A 13,928-nucleotide genomic window follows, 5' to 3' on the forward strand; every position below is an offset into this window, starting at 1 on the left:
CACGATCTTTGTCTGAGACTATTTTTGGACAGTCTCATTGTCTGAGAAAATTAGAAAAATTTATCCGCGCTATTTTCTAGGAAATGGCCGCGAAAAATTGAAAATTTTACCTTTTAGAAACCTGCGGAAGGGATACTGGTAATGTTAGATCAAAATGATTATTAAATTCGTAGCATCGTTTTTGAGACCTAATCAGTGGTGAGATTTTTCGTATTCAAATTTAAAATTTTGTTTTTTCGAAATATCACCCCTCACCGGGTCAGTAGTGACCAGGATGCCACGGTATAGGTCATTTTGTTTTAACGCGCGAGGGTTCGGTTTTGCAGCCCTCTAAAAAATGAAAATTGTGATTTTCCAGGAAAATTTGTTTCAAAAATAGTCGATTTCAGAGGCGAACACATTACATGAATTGCCTAGGTAGAAAGGCTGCGTCGAAAATATCTTTAGATACAGGGAATATGCTTTAAAAAGACAACAATGTCGCTGGATTCGAGTCGAACTTGCAACGCTGCAATAACAAAAATATCCCTAAAGTGCCTTTCTCGGTCATTTTCCTGAAAAACTTTTTCCGTTCAAATTCGAAGTTCTCTCTTTCACAGTTGCCGACATGTGGCTGTTCCGAACGCCCGACGGGACACTTTGTATATCTCACGCATGAAACGATTGTCGAATCATTCCACCTCCAAGGGATGGTGCTTGGAGAAATGCATTTCATAACAAATTACGTAATACTTAAGTGCATTTTTCGTAAATAATCAATTGCTGGAATCCGGGTGGTCCCACGGGTCAACGAAACGTGCTGCCAGTTGATTGTCCGAAGTACAAAAAGGCGTCCATGTGCGTTGCGCTTAAAATCCTTTTATAAAGTTGCAAAAAAGCGCACAAAGCAACATTTGTTCAAATAATCATTTTAACCTTTCAGCGAATGTGAAGGGTACCGCGTGATTCATTCCGAGTATCATTTAACAGGCCGCCTGCACTACTTTTATTTGTTTTAAAAACGGTGGAATTGTAATTTTACACGTTTTTATGTACAGTCGGAATTATTCAGTTTGGTCATGAATTCTGGAATTTTTTTGGGTCGGTTCTTAATTGATACAAAGGCCTTTGGCCTTCGCACTGCAGAAGCGTCACGAGGAATGTGGTTCTATTCACCTTTTTCTTATCACGAAGCGAAATTTGCTAAAATCTGATAAAACAATACTGGACCCGAGGTTTGTATCCTATTAGGATTACAAGCAAAGAAAATTCCTGGATCTTTCTACCGAATCTCTCAATCGAGGGATCGGGAAATTAGCCTCCCGGGCCTTCGGGAATTGAGCAAGGCGGAAGGCCAGGGAGGATTTCGCAGAGGAACATCTTGCAGTTACTCCCAAGCCCAAAATAAATGGCCCTCCTTATTAGTTTTATGTGAATAAGATCTGGGCCCGTTTTAGATTATCCAGCTTCTTGTATAGGATGTCCCGTTTTCGTTGCCCTTTTGAGGGATTTTGATTGGCAGAGATAGATGGATGCGATCTTCGCAAACGTTGTCTGCTTTTTGGGGCAGTAAATGAAGCCGTCAAAACGTTTTTCACGTCCGCCCCTTAGTTTTTGAGATATTCGGGATTTTTTCACTGCGATCACGCTTATTGGGATAGTTATGTCAGGTTGGCGCGAAGCTCACGGAAGATGTGACTGAAGACGCCGGCAACTCACTCCGAGTGTTAAGAAAAATGTTAAAAAATCAATTTGTATTCATAAGAGAAAGCGTTACTTGGAAACAGCATAAATTGTAATTAAAAATCCCAAAATCTTTCTTTATTTGTCTATTTCCTATATTATTATTTCTATACCTCATGTAGTATTTTCTTCGATATTTTTTCAGTATCCCAAGTTAATGCGTCAGATATCTTAAATAGAAGAAGTCGCTGCGTTAGCTGGAAGTATGTCCATTCCTCCTTTTGAAAACGTACCAAACCCACAGATCGTTAATGCTAAATTAAGTTATTCTCTGATTACTAGAATAAGTTATCCGGTCCTTGTATTAGCAAATTCTCGTCCCAAATCAGCGTATGCACTATTCAAATGTAATACCTCTCGAAGTTCATGACTAAGTTTCGATCAAGGCAAAGGCAAACAACTCTCAATGTCTCATGAGTTTGGTATTTTTGAAGTTTATACAGAGGTAGGCACAGTGACTGTAAAATGAGAACCCAAATTACGAAATGGAATTTCTCCAATTATTCTCTAATTATTTACACTTTAAATCTACTTTTCTACAATAATCAATTGCAACCAATGGCCAGGGCAAAGCACATTTGTGGGAAATTTCCATTTCGCAACTTTATTGCTAAGCCCATATTCATTGAACTTACTTCAACAGAAACACTAAAAATTCCAAACTTCCCGCAGAAAATAAATTTTCTATTCACGTAGTTTCATGCCATCAATATTAACAATATCAGAAGAAGAGGAAATCAAAACATCGCGAAGCGACAATCGAACAGCTGATGACAAATCGATTTGGTGCGATTGTGGCCGTAACTGCGGAAATGCAAAAAACCCCAATCAAAATAACCAAAACCATTCGATGAAAATTAATTAATTTATGCAGAAGAGGAGACGCAAGGAATTAGTTAAGGACCCAAAATAAGACAAAACTAATCCATAAATTAATTTAATAGGTAATTACGCAACACAGCTGTAAATTATTAAATAAATGAGGCAAAAGAGCATTTAAACGAGGCAAGTTTCCTGGGAAAGTTCCAACGCCGCAATCAATTTCTATTTTGCATTTTGGTTTCAGGAGAGATGTTGCGTCCGCAAGCGACAGGCGCGGCGGACATGCGCAACACATAAAATTCTAATAAATTGAACATAGCGGAGTTGATTTGAAATACGACAATTGTAGTGGAGAGAAAAGGAGGGTCTGGGGATATTGTAAATAGATCGTTCGAATTTCATTCCAATATGGTTCCTGGGGCCGACGCGGCAGTCGTTCAAAATTAAAAATTTAAACAAAAATTCTGAAAAAATTGAATTGCCGAAGTTCGGTCGGGAATTGGGTGCGCTAAAAATAATGTACATTTTAGATGCATTTTTTTAACTCCCTTGTCTTCTATAATATTCAAAATATTAATGTGCAGTTAAATCTTTACATACACTCATGAGATAACAAGATTTATTGGATATTTGCCAGAATTGGATATTAGGCATCAAGATTAAGTTAGATAAGCAGAGGAGAAAATTGTAAATGGACCCATACGAGGACTGTTCCAGAAGTGCTCGATCTAATACTTAAAGATAAAGGAAATGGGGAAATATTACATTATTTCTCGAACATAATCTCTTTTGAGATTGATACACTTTTCCTAGCGGTGTTCGATGGCTTCTAGACCTTGTTCACAGTAAGAAGCTTCGAATGTTTCAAAATAGGCATCAACCTCGGACCCCACCTTATCGTTATCGGCAAATCTCTTACCATCGAACCGTTTTTTTCAAATTTGGAATTTGAAAATAATCTAAGGCGACTAAACCTGGGGGATAAGACGGGCGAGAAAAAAGTTCGAAACCAAGCTTTGGTCATTTACCAACACGAACGAACGGAGCACCCTCAAGCTTTAGACAAAAGCCTTTTAAGGTTGGGTCTTTGTAATATATGCAAATTTTTCACAAAAAATTTCCATCTATGTGTCAGGTCGGGTACTTCTGGGATTGTTGTCATATCGTGGACACTTGCCACATTGCTCGTCCCGGACTTCGTACCGCGTAATATACGTGCATAGGGCATGCATAATGCCGTGCAATCTGAACCTTTGGGCTAAAACCAATCAAAATGGCTTTAGCCAACGTCGCGAATCGTCGAGTGAATAATCGTTTTCTCATGAGGTAACTCGTTATTTTCATTTACGTATTGGCACTAGCTCGAGTGAAGGTGCTGAATTTCTCTGCGTTTCAATTTTCTGAAATTTTCTGTGTAGATGATAAATACCTCCAACGGTTGGATGGATATGTTACAGTTTGATGTCGGCCTGCGTTTAGAAATGTTCCGAAGTGGAATTTTGTAAACTTTGGGCAAGTCTCAACATGACGCCCGACATTTGGAGTTCTGTACAGAAACGAGCTAAGTTCGGACGTTTTGTCCTTTTGTCCTAGATCGACGGTATAATTTTAAGGAAATAGAAATCTGTAGTTGAACGAATTTTTTTTTGATTAGATAGAGAGCTTCTTTGTATCGGCAATCTTCCTATAACCCAGTATCAACAAATGGTGCACCGTTGAGTGATACGCGGCGGCATTCGACGGATATACGAGGAACATTCCTCTAATGGGCACCTTCCTTGCAGACGTAGTATGGAAATGGAGAGACTGATTCCGACTTGCGCGATTTCTATCAAATTGGTCCAAGCCATAGCTTGATAATATATTTCCTATTCGACGTCCTTCGGGCAAATTTAAATTCGCTAACAATTAATTGTTATTTTGTGAATAACGATTAATTTAGTAAATGACGTAGAAAAGTCTCATTTTCCTTTAATTTCACTTAAGTGACTCAAGCAGCCCCCGAATTCGCCCCGTTCCTAAGTCTTATTTCACGGTGCGTCTTCCTCTCGCGTGTCTCGTTCTGTTTCCAGAGCATCAGTCGTGTTGTCACCCAAACTCACATGCAACAAGTTTTTTTTTGTTAGGTAACTTTGCAAGCTATTTTTCCCCCCAACAATTAGGGGCTTGCCGACCGCAGCCAAACTAGTGTGGTAAATGTTACTTACTGCACCGTTGCACGGTTGCAAATAATTTTACGGCATTATACAATAATTACGTGGCGTAATATTGTACGGTAGCCTTCAGTGGAACTGGGTAAATAACTGATACTAATCAGCTGATGTTTCTATTGGTATTAAGTACGTACTATCTGAAAGTAATTTTTGCCGTTCACTAGCAACCATTAATTAAACTCTTCCGCCCCGTCAAAGCTAATATATCACCGCATCTCAAGGGTAAAATAATACATCTCCCCTCGAGGTCCATCACATTGTTTATGCAAATTACTTCGAATGTATAAATTGTTGAGCACATACAGAAATACAAGAAAATACGTAATGTGTTGGAATCTTAAGATTAAACACACCTGAGTTAATAAAAATGCAAATGCACCGCCTCTGGCATTGTTGTGGTCCTTTCACATTTTTTTCTTTTAGAATTAAGAATAACCTTAGCCGGAGAATAACAACATAAATAGTGTTGTTAGTTGAGCCAGGGGCGGAGTACTAACTACTCGCGAGCTGCATAAAATCGTATATTTTTTCGGTTAGTGGAGCTTATTACCATCTCTCTTCAAGCGAGAAAATTAGCGATCACAGAGCCTGTTTCAACTAAGTCTAATAACGAATATACAAGAGATCTTGATGTTAGATAGAAATTGAGTTACGATAATTATTATCGTGGTGGTACGAATCGGCAATCCTCCAATCCAGGCTAATAATATTAGAGTTATCAAGATGGAAGCAGTCTCGGCTTCAATAAATAATTTAGATGGAACCAAATTGATATGGTGTTAAAATATTAGATAATTAAATTTTAAAAGGTTGTTTCCTCGACTTCGTGTATTTTTACATTTAAACATTACATTTCTTCTAATGCCGTATGTGGTACCATCAAGGACGACAAGGTTTCGCTCCAATTGAGTACGCCACTGGCATTGTCATTACTTTGCCAACTAATACCAATAAATAACACACGGTACCCTGTCAATGCCTTGCATACAACCTTTGAGGTTTTATAATATGGTCCTTTCACATTTTTCCCGTTACAGAATTTTTAAATTTTAAATCAACTAGTTAGCATAACTTTTAACCGAGTGAGAGCGTCGAATCTATCAAAAGTATTGTTGTTGCTATTGGTTCCATGAAAAGCTTCTTTGCGAAAGTAATTCGCATAATATACAGCATTGTTCAGCTGAGATCACTGGTACGAAACAAAGTTTCAAATCTCATGGACATTTAGAGTTTAATAATTTATGGTAATCGCCTCATTAAATTTAATCTCCTACGGTCGTTAAGAACGTCTTAAATGTGACAACTGCGCATATATACTACGTGACATAGAAAACAGAACACCCAGTAATAATGGTTGTATTTCAAGAATTTTTGGTATCAACGTTTGTCTGTATGAATACTAAAACCGATCAGTTCTTTAAGCATGTGCGTCGCAATGATGTGGGTGTCATTAGGTATTGATGCGGGGTCATTTCTCATGATAGCAGACCACCTTTGATGTATGTTGTTCCTATATTTTCTGGATGTGATGCTGGGTGGCCGTATCGCCTCTAGTGAGGATCCAAGGTGACCTGCCGCCATAAGAAATAACCCCACACCAATTCCTAATCACGCCCAACATCATCACGCCAAACTTTGACGTACATACGTGTACGCCTGAGAAATTGCATCATTTTTAGTATTCATTTCACTTGAAACAAGAAGATACTTATTGCTTTGGCCACCCATATCTCCAGATTCTTCATCCATCGAACGTGTCTGCGATATCGTAGGGATATGAGAGACAAAATTACTAATATCTCCCACAGACTTTAGCGGCCTTACTTAAGGAAGTACAAACAGCCTGAAAAGGAATTTCTAGGTACATTCATCATCTCATTACATCGATGGCTAGACGTGTTAAGGAGTGTATTGGAAATCGTGAAGGACTGACTCATGACTCATCTTCTTTGAGTTTTCACACTCGAAATTTTCAAATTTATTTAAATAAAACGATTACGCCTGACATGGAAAACAGAACACCCAAGAACGATAACGTTGTTACATTCAAATGATTTTTGGTGTTCAAATGCACACTCAAAATGATCATCTTCACACTCACATTCGCGCATTCACTTTTGCGTTATCAGAATTTTCGAAATATTTTTGTAATGTAAACGTTGTAACAATAGAACGGTACTGTGTCGTTAGAATAAGTCTTGTTGCTATACAGTGCTATTCCAAGAACATTTCTCATTTATTCAATATATGCAATATGTATATTAGTCAGTTTAGCGAGTTTGAGAGAGGCCGAATAGTGGGTCTACGAGACGCTGGTTTATCCTTAAGGCCTGGTGATGTGAAAGTCGGTTCCATTGAATCAGAACTGGTATTTGAACCATCTCATTAGAACTTACAGGATTACTGCCATCGAGTGCTACAAATAAAATTAATTTGATGGCCTGTCTGGATACCGTGTTATTTGATAGATAGATACAAATGAGCCTTAGAGAAATTGCTACTAGGATGACAAGAAGTGTAAATGTGGTAATCAGTTGTTTTCTGGCACGGTTCCAGGAGCGCCGAACGCGAAATAGAACTACGGCGCTGAAGAACCACAGAAGAGATCTTCGGATTCGATTTTTGCCATTAAAGGCAATTCCCTCCATTAAGGACTCTCGCCGACCAGTGGTTTACAGTTCGATAAGCCCGATAGAAACTTTTCGATTAATTACATACCATCCCCATCTTGCGCTATCTCTCACCTCCGAAGTATTGATGAAGTCAATTGGGGTGGTGCAAATAATTATTGTAATGGAGCATGGAATGGGATAAGGCGGTAGTCCTGTGGAGTCTGATGGAGGAAGCAAAGCAGATTTCTTTTTTATTTCCAGTGAACAATTTGTGGAACTCAAGATAGAATTTCTCGGTTCGAGAATTTGACATCGTAATATTTAGAATAAGGGCTGAAAAAAAACCGGTGCCAAGACTCTTAAGGGCTGAGTCTCTAATTCCTATCTATCGCAGTGAACTTCCCATGGACGCTCACGGAGTAGGTAACGAATCTTCAGGCATGAACTTCAGCATATAAAACTTTTATAACTTTGTCAGCCCGCAATCTCTTTACAATCTTGCTCGAGTCCAGATTAAAGATGGATTTGGATTCTCAAAATATTGGAGCTTTGTGGTTAAAATTGTGATTTTTTCGCCAATTTGGAAATTTTCAAGAATATATCGAATCTTTTGAGATGATGCCTATTGCCCTAAACGACAGGCAAGGATGCTCAATTGACTCAGGGTGTCTCAGTTGAGGCCCTAGGACCTTAAAAATGCAATTTAAAGTACCTTTCTATCGACGCACATTCAAAATCGAAAAAATTGGTCTAAAATTGGTCCATAACTGGGGAAGTTAAACAGAGCAAACCGGCAGCGTAGGTTGACATACTACACATGTATCTCATCGATCTGATGAATAAGATCTGTATTTCACCTGCTTTTTGAGGTCCCAAAAGATCACCGTTTAAAGTCTGAGGACCAGTCCACCTGGGTATATCCGACCCCTTCGGAAAGTTTCAGGAAAATTTCAAATCTTTTAAAGCGATTTTTACTTTTCTGGTTGATAGGTATGGATCCTATATTGACCCTGAATGCTTCCAGTAAAGTGTTGGAACGTTCGTTTAGAAGGACTTTCAAAGTTAAAAAGTCCGCGTAGTAACGTTAGTCTATATCTCGGAAACTGATTCTTACGCTGCCAAAAGAACGACAATCTGTACATTTGCTGCTTGTTAGCGTTGGCCTCTTGATCTTGTATTTCTGATTCACATTTCCTCTTCAACGGACGCCCCCTCGTTCCACAATAATAAGATCTTTAGTCCAGAACGAGAATGACGAACCAGATGATTCAATTTTGCTTTGTATCGAAATGCATTGAATGCCGTTGAAAAGTCTTCTACCTACCCGTTTCTAACCAACCATTTGATTAAATCGCGAAAAGATATGAGTTTACGTTCACATTCAAACCACAGCTCAATCAGCACCGTGTAAAATGTAATACGATGTCGTAGGTTTGCTATAGAATTAAAAGAGCGGTAATAAACTTATCTGCGGACACGAACCATACCAGCAAATACAATAAGAACCCCATTAGATGCAAAACACATGGGACCTGACTAATGGGTTCGTATTATTCTAGAGGTCTCCTACCCAACTAATTGGACATCCTGTGTAGAATTACCCGTTGCAACACACGTTTACTTAAGCCAAGTTATTTTCGCTGGTTAAGTAAATTACGACAGCCAGTGGGCAAAAATATCGCTGACATGTTACAATAATTAAAATAATACGAGATAGCCACCATGACAAGATCGTTATTAACGGATTGCCTGGAGAGCCTGAATAATTACTGGAAAATATCCTGCTAGAAACATCTGTAAGTATGATGTGCATCGTAACAGAGTTACGCTATTATTAATCAAATTTATTTCCAGCCTAGTGTTTGCTTTGTAAGTGTAATGTATCAACAATTTAACACTTAAGGTGCCGACAAACGCGTGGTATTCAAATCCAAGGAATAAAATTGAACATCAGGAAGTTCCCCATTTTCAAAGGGGAATTAATTTAGGAAAAGGGTAAGTAGTTCAAAAAGTAAGTGTGGCCCCAAGAAAAGTTGTCGGGTGGGAGAACTTACCAAAGGATTTGCCATTGATTGATGATTCAATGTTGCTGGGGCAAGGGTGCCGCTCCTAGCGCAACCCTAGAGTGTTTACCTCCATAATACGAAACTCAAGAAGCCCAAAAACTTTCCGTGCCTAATGAGTTCAACCCCTACTTCACTTATTTACATTTTCAAAACCCTTTATGACCCTATCGTGCGAAACCCATCAAATTTACTTGTACGTTTACAGAATCCTCGCGGCTAGAGTTAACTTCAAAACGTATTTGCACCATATAATTTACTGGAAGAAGACAGAAATGAAAACAGTCTTTACAATCAAATAATCTGCCATGTTCCGATGTAATAAATCCTGATAGTCCATCCAATCACTGGCTAAAATAATGACAAAAAAGATACATACATACTGGTAATTCGAGGTAATCAATATAAGCGCAACACTCTAATCACAGTTTTGCAATATTATGGTAATCAATATTGATGAGATTCAACTCTGATCAAAATATAGCTACTAATTACCCAAAAAGAAAATGGAAATCTTTTGATTAATAGCCTTTAGTGACTTCGTAATAAATAGCTAGATGATGCCAACTGGAGACGACATGAAAGAGAATAACTTGGTAAGGATTGCCGCATCGATTCAAGTTTTGAGCTTTTGAAAGCGAGTCTCATGAATCGTGGGTTTTGTGCATCCACCGGAATTATTGAATCCATGGTAAACCTAGCTCAATGAAATCATTAAAGACTGACGATATCGAATTTCGGCAGGTGTCACTTGAAGCAGACGTCAGATATGACGATTGGCATCATTTTATAGACGATTAGAGAATATTATCTGTTGCAACGGTTCTGAGAAAGAGATTTATAGGAAAACCGCCATTTGAGCGTCGATATAGGTAAAATGATTCGCAGCACCGAGCAGCTACAGAACATACTGTATGAGTAATTAATTCCCGCGTTCTCACATAGTTAATCCCGATGGATTATTAGGTCTCTACGTAAGCTAATGTAAAAAAGAGCGTATACTGGTAATCCGAAGTAATCGAAATAAGTTCGAGACTATAATCAAAGTTTGTTTTGTTTGGCCTTTGTAATCTTGATCGTAATCGTTTTAATCTTGAAATAAAAATTGATTCATAGCTCAGGACAACTACAAACCGAATTAAGCAGATAAGTGAAGATTACGTTGTAGTCGAAAAGAAACGAGAGGAAATGGATCAGTTTGTGTATGTAGAAGAATTGCCACCTACTTCTGAAAACTTGATCTGTATAAGAGCAGAAAACTATTAAAGTTATCAAAAAGAGATCAAATCCAAGTACCCACGTTTGTAAGGATAACGGGCGTGATTCAATGATTCAACAAACAACTTCTAACCAGATGGAAGATCGTCATTTTAGACCTTTGATATACTTCTTTACGCCATGTTGTATAAAAACGATTTAAATATCGAATTGTTTCAGGGTCAGCGCGTTAACATTAAATTTATGATCGAAAAAATAGAATCTGCAGCCAAAACGGCTCGTTTTTGACCAGGAGTTTCCACACGAAAAAACGTCCTCCATGATCTCCTTAAGTCTGGCACAATCTGTTCGAACGTTCTGCATATTCCGGAAATATACGAGGTGTCTCTGAAAGTTCTGACGAGAAAATTCTACCACAGATTCATAAGACCAAAACATACCAACTTAACCCAATTTTCTTTAGTCCAAAAGTGGGCGGTTTTCAATATACAGGACGTCAAAGTGAAGATTAAAAAAAAGGGGGTGGAATTAATTGCTTCGTTTGTAACGCTACTACCTGAACAAAATGCTGTATCGGGGGACTTTTAGGGACGAGAAATTAGAATCCGTTTACGTTTTTGATGCACGTTGCAGAGGGCGCTGTCAGCGCCAGATGAATTCCTTTTAAAGGGGCATTACTTTTTTATCGCTCAGTATAAAATTTATTTACGACTAAATTTGTGTTTTCCTACATGTTTCATGAAAAAAAAGGGGGTTTTGGTACATGTTTTTACGGGCATTTCTTGTTGGAATATTTGAAGTTTAAAGTCGGACGCACGGCTTGAAAAATAACTTTGCAGTACATCCTCGTTCGTACGGTACAGCGAAATAAGTATTAAAAAACTGATATAGTCAAATAATAACATGAAGATTAAAAGAAAAATTAATAAGGATCGAAGATTTGTTGAATATCTTGCTTATTTTGGTTTCAACGGTACGAGTTATTTTTCGAGACACACTGCACTTTAAGCGTCTCGAGAAGCAGTGACCGTGGGGACTAGTACCAGGATACCTCTTTGTTTTATAAAACATGTGTGAAACCGCAAATTTAGTCATAAATAAATTTTGTCCCTTTAGAGAAAGTTCATGTAGCGCTGACAGTGTCCTCTACACTGTACAGAGGAAATGTAAACGGATTCTGATATCTGGCGTCTAAAAACTCTCCAGTGCGACATTTTATTCGGATTACTACCCGAACAGTTGTAGTTTCTACGAGCAGTGCAAGCGAAGTGATTAATTTTTTTTTGTTTTTTTTTTTTTATCTTCATCTTGATATCTCGTACTGCGAAAACTGTCCCCTTTTATACTATGGCAAATTGGGTTAACTCGTCATTTTTTCTTCTCAGAAACTTTTGGTAAAATTTTGTCCGAATCTGTTAGAGACACCCTATATAATACATAATACATATTCCACGAACGACATATATACAGGGTTGCTCATTAGTGCGTCAAAGAGCGATATCTCAGTAAATATAAGTTTTGGAAGGAAATTTGTCTTAGTAAAGTTTTTGGGGAATAAAGGCACGCATTTTTAAATTAATTTCAAATGTACAGGGTTTGTCATAAAAGTAAATAAATTTCCTTCCAAAACTTATATTTACTGAGATATCGCGCTTTGACGCACTAATGAGCAACCCTGTATATATAAGATGGATATATTGAAATTTCTAATTAATACAGAAGAACCAAAAAACGTGCCTCTCTTTGGATCTCTGTGTAATACCCCATACATATGCGCACACAACATACTTAACGTTAGACTACTTTTCGTTGACACAAAAACGTTGTAATCATCAATTAAAAAAAAAAGAAAAAGAATAATAATAATCGCTTTTTAACGATAATTCCTCAGGTAATTAATATCATGTGCGACTTACTGTGTACATATATTTACCACAATTTGTCATTTATGTAAAAACGGCATGGGACAGGCTCCAATTGAGTCATATCGGTTTAAAAGTTACTTTACTGACCGTTAATTAAGGCTTTACATGAAACATATCGCATTACATAAAAATATGTCCAATTTCAGTTGAAATAACACTGACTCATTTGCAGTAATTGGCTCCAACTTTCGTACCGACGATAGTTAATATGGACATTAAAAGTAGCGTAGTTCATAAAGGACCGGAATTAGAATAAATTGATTGTGTTTTTATTATTCTTTGTAGTTTTTATCACCTTTAGTTAACTAACGGTGCAGTAATCATTTTCTTCTTCCTTGTCGCTTTAACGCATGCTGCACCGGGACCAATGGATGACACTATCTGCGTCTCTTTCGGTTATACAGATCGTTGAGGGTGTCGTTTGGAGAATTCTAGAGTGAATTTTTTATTGAAATATACGTAAATAATGCCTAGAAACTTTGAATCAGAAATGAATTATTAATGGGATACATCGTTTCAAATTTTCAAATTTCTCCACATGTTAATCGACGGTTTAAGTAGTGGTTGAGAAAGTGGCGCTTCAAAGGGGGCTATCCGTCTTTTCGGTTTTTGATCCACGAGGCGATAAAATTTTCAACAAAATATACAATTAAATTTACTTCTTTCTCATCTTTCAAGGTATCGCAAATAAAATGTTCATCGCATCTATCATTTGCATGATGTATCTGTGGTACATCTGGTACTGACATTCACAACACAAGTTAAACGGTGCCAGATACGGAAAAAAAGCAAAGGACGATTTTGGTGCACAATTGAATGGTCCAATTCCTGATGACGATCCTCATTCCTCTTTTTTGCGGCGGATATGTCCTTTTTTTATCGAGCTTTTAGCACTCAATAGTCGTATCTCAGCTACTGGTGTCCTTGATCATTTTATATCGTCTGTGCATTCAATTTGGGTCGCTTTGACGGTTCGGAAGTACAAATATAAAAAGTATATTTTTTTACCTGTAAACTGTATCTTTCTGTGGTTCAGATATTAAAAATATTAGGACGCGTAAATGAACGTCCTCAACTCGTGCATATACCATGTAAGTACATAGTATACAGGGTTGCTCATTAGTGCGTCAAAGTGCGATATCTCAGTAAATATATAAGTTTTGGAAGGAAATTTGTCTTAGTAAAGTTTTTGGGGAATAAAGGGCACGTATTTTTAAATTATTTTCCAATGTACAGGGTCTGTCGTAAAAGTGTGGCACTACCAAATTATATTTTTTTAAATGGAACCCCCCAATTTTTCTGCCATTTTCGGATTTATCGTCAAATTTTAAGGCTAGTTTATGAAATAGGCCT

At 37.6% G+C, this 13,928-nt stretch overlaps 1 long non-coding RNA gene across 1 annotated transcript; it reads left to right on the top strand.

Annotated features, from left to right (window-relative positions):
• Positions 1–8,547: 8,547 nt before the first annotated feature.
• Positions 8,548–10,082, top strand: LOC136346708 (uncharacterized). The gene is made up of 3 exons (XR_010733349.1): positions 8,548–8,912; positions 8,965–9,165; positions 9,224–10,082. It is a non-coding gene; the product is annotated as an uncharacterized lncRNA (long non-coding RNA).
• The last annotated feature ends 3,846 nt before the right edge of the window (positions 10,083–13,928 follow it).

This window comes from Euwallacea fornicatus, chromosome 24 (genome assembly GCF_040115645.1).
Source record: "Euwallacea fornicatus isolate EFF26 chromosome 24, ASM4011564v1, whole genome shotgun sequence".
Classification (NCBI taxonomy): Eukaryota; Metazoa; Arthropoda; class Insecta; order Coleoptera; family Curculionidae; genus Euwallacea; species Euwallacea fornicatus.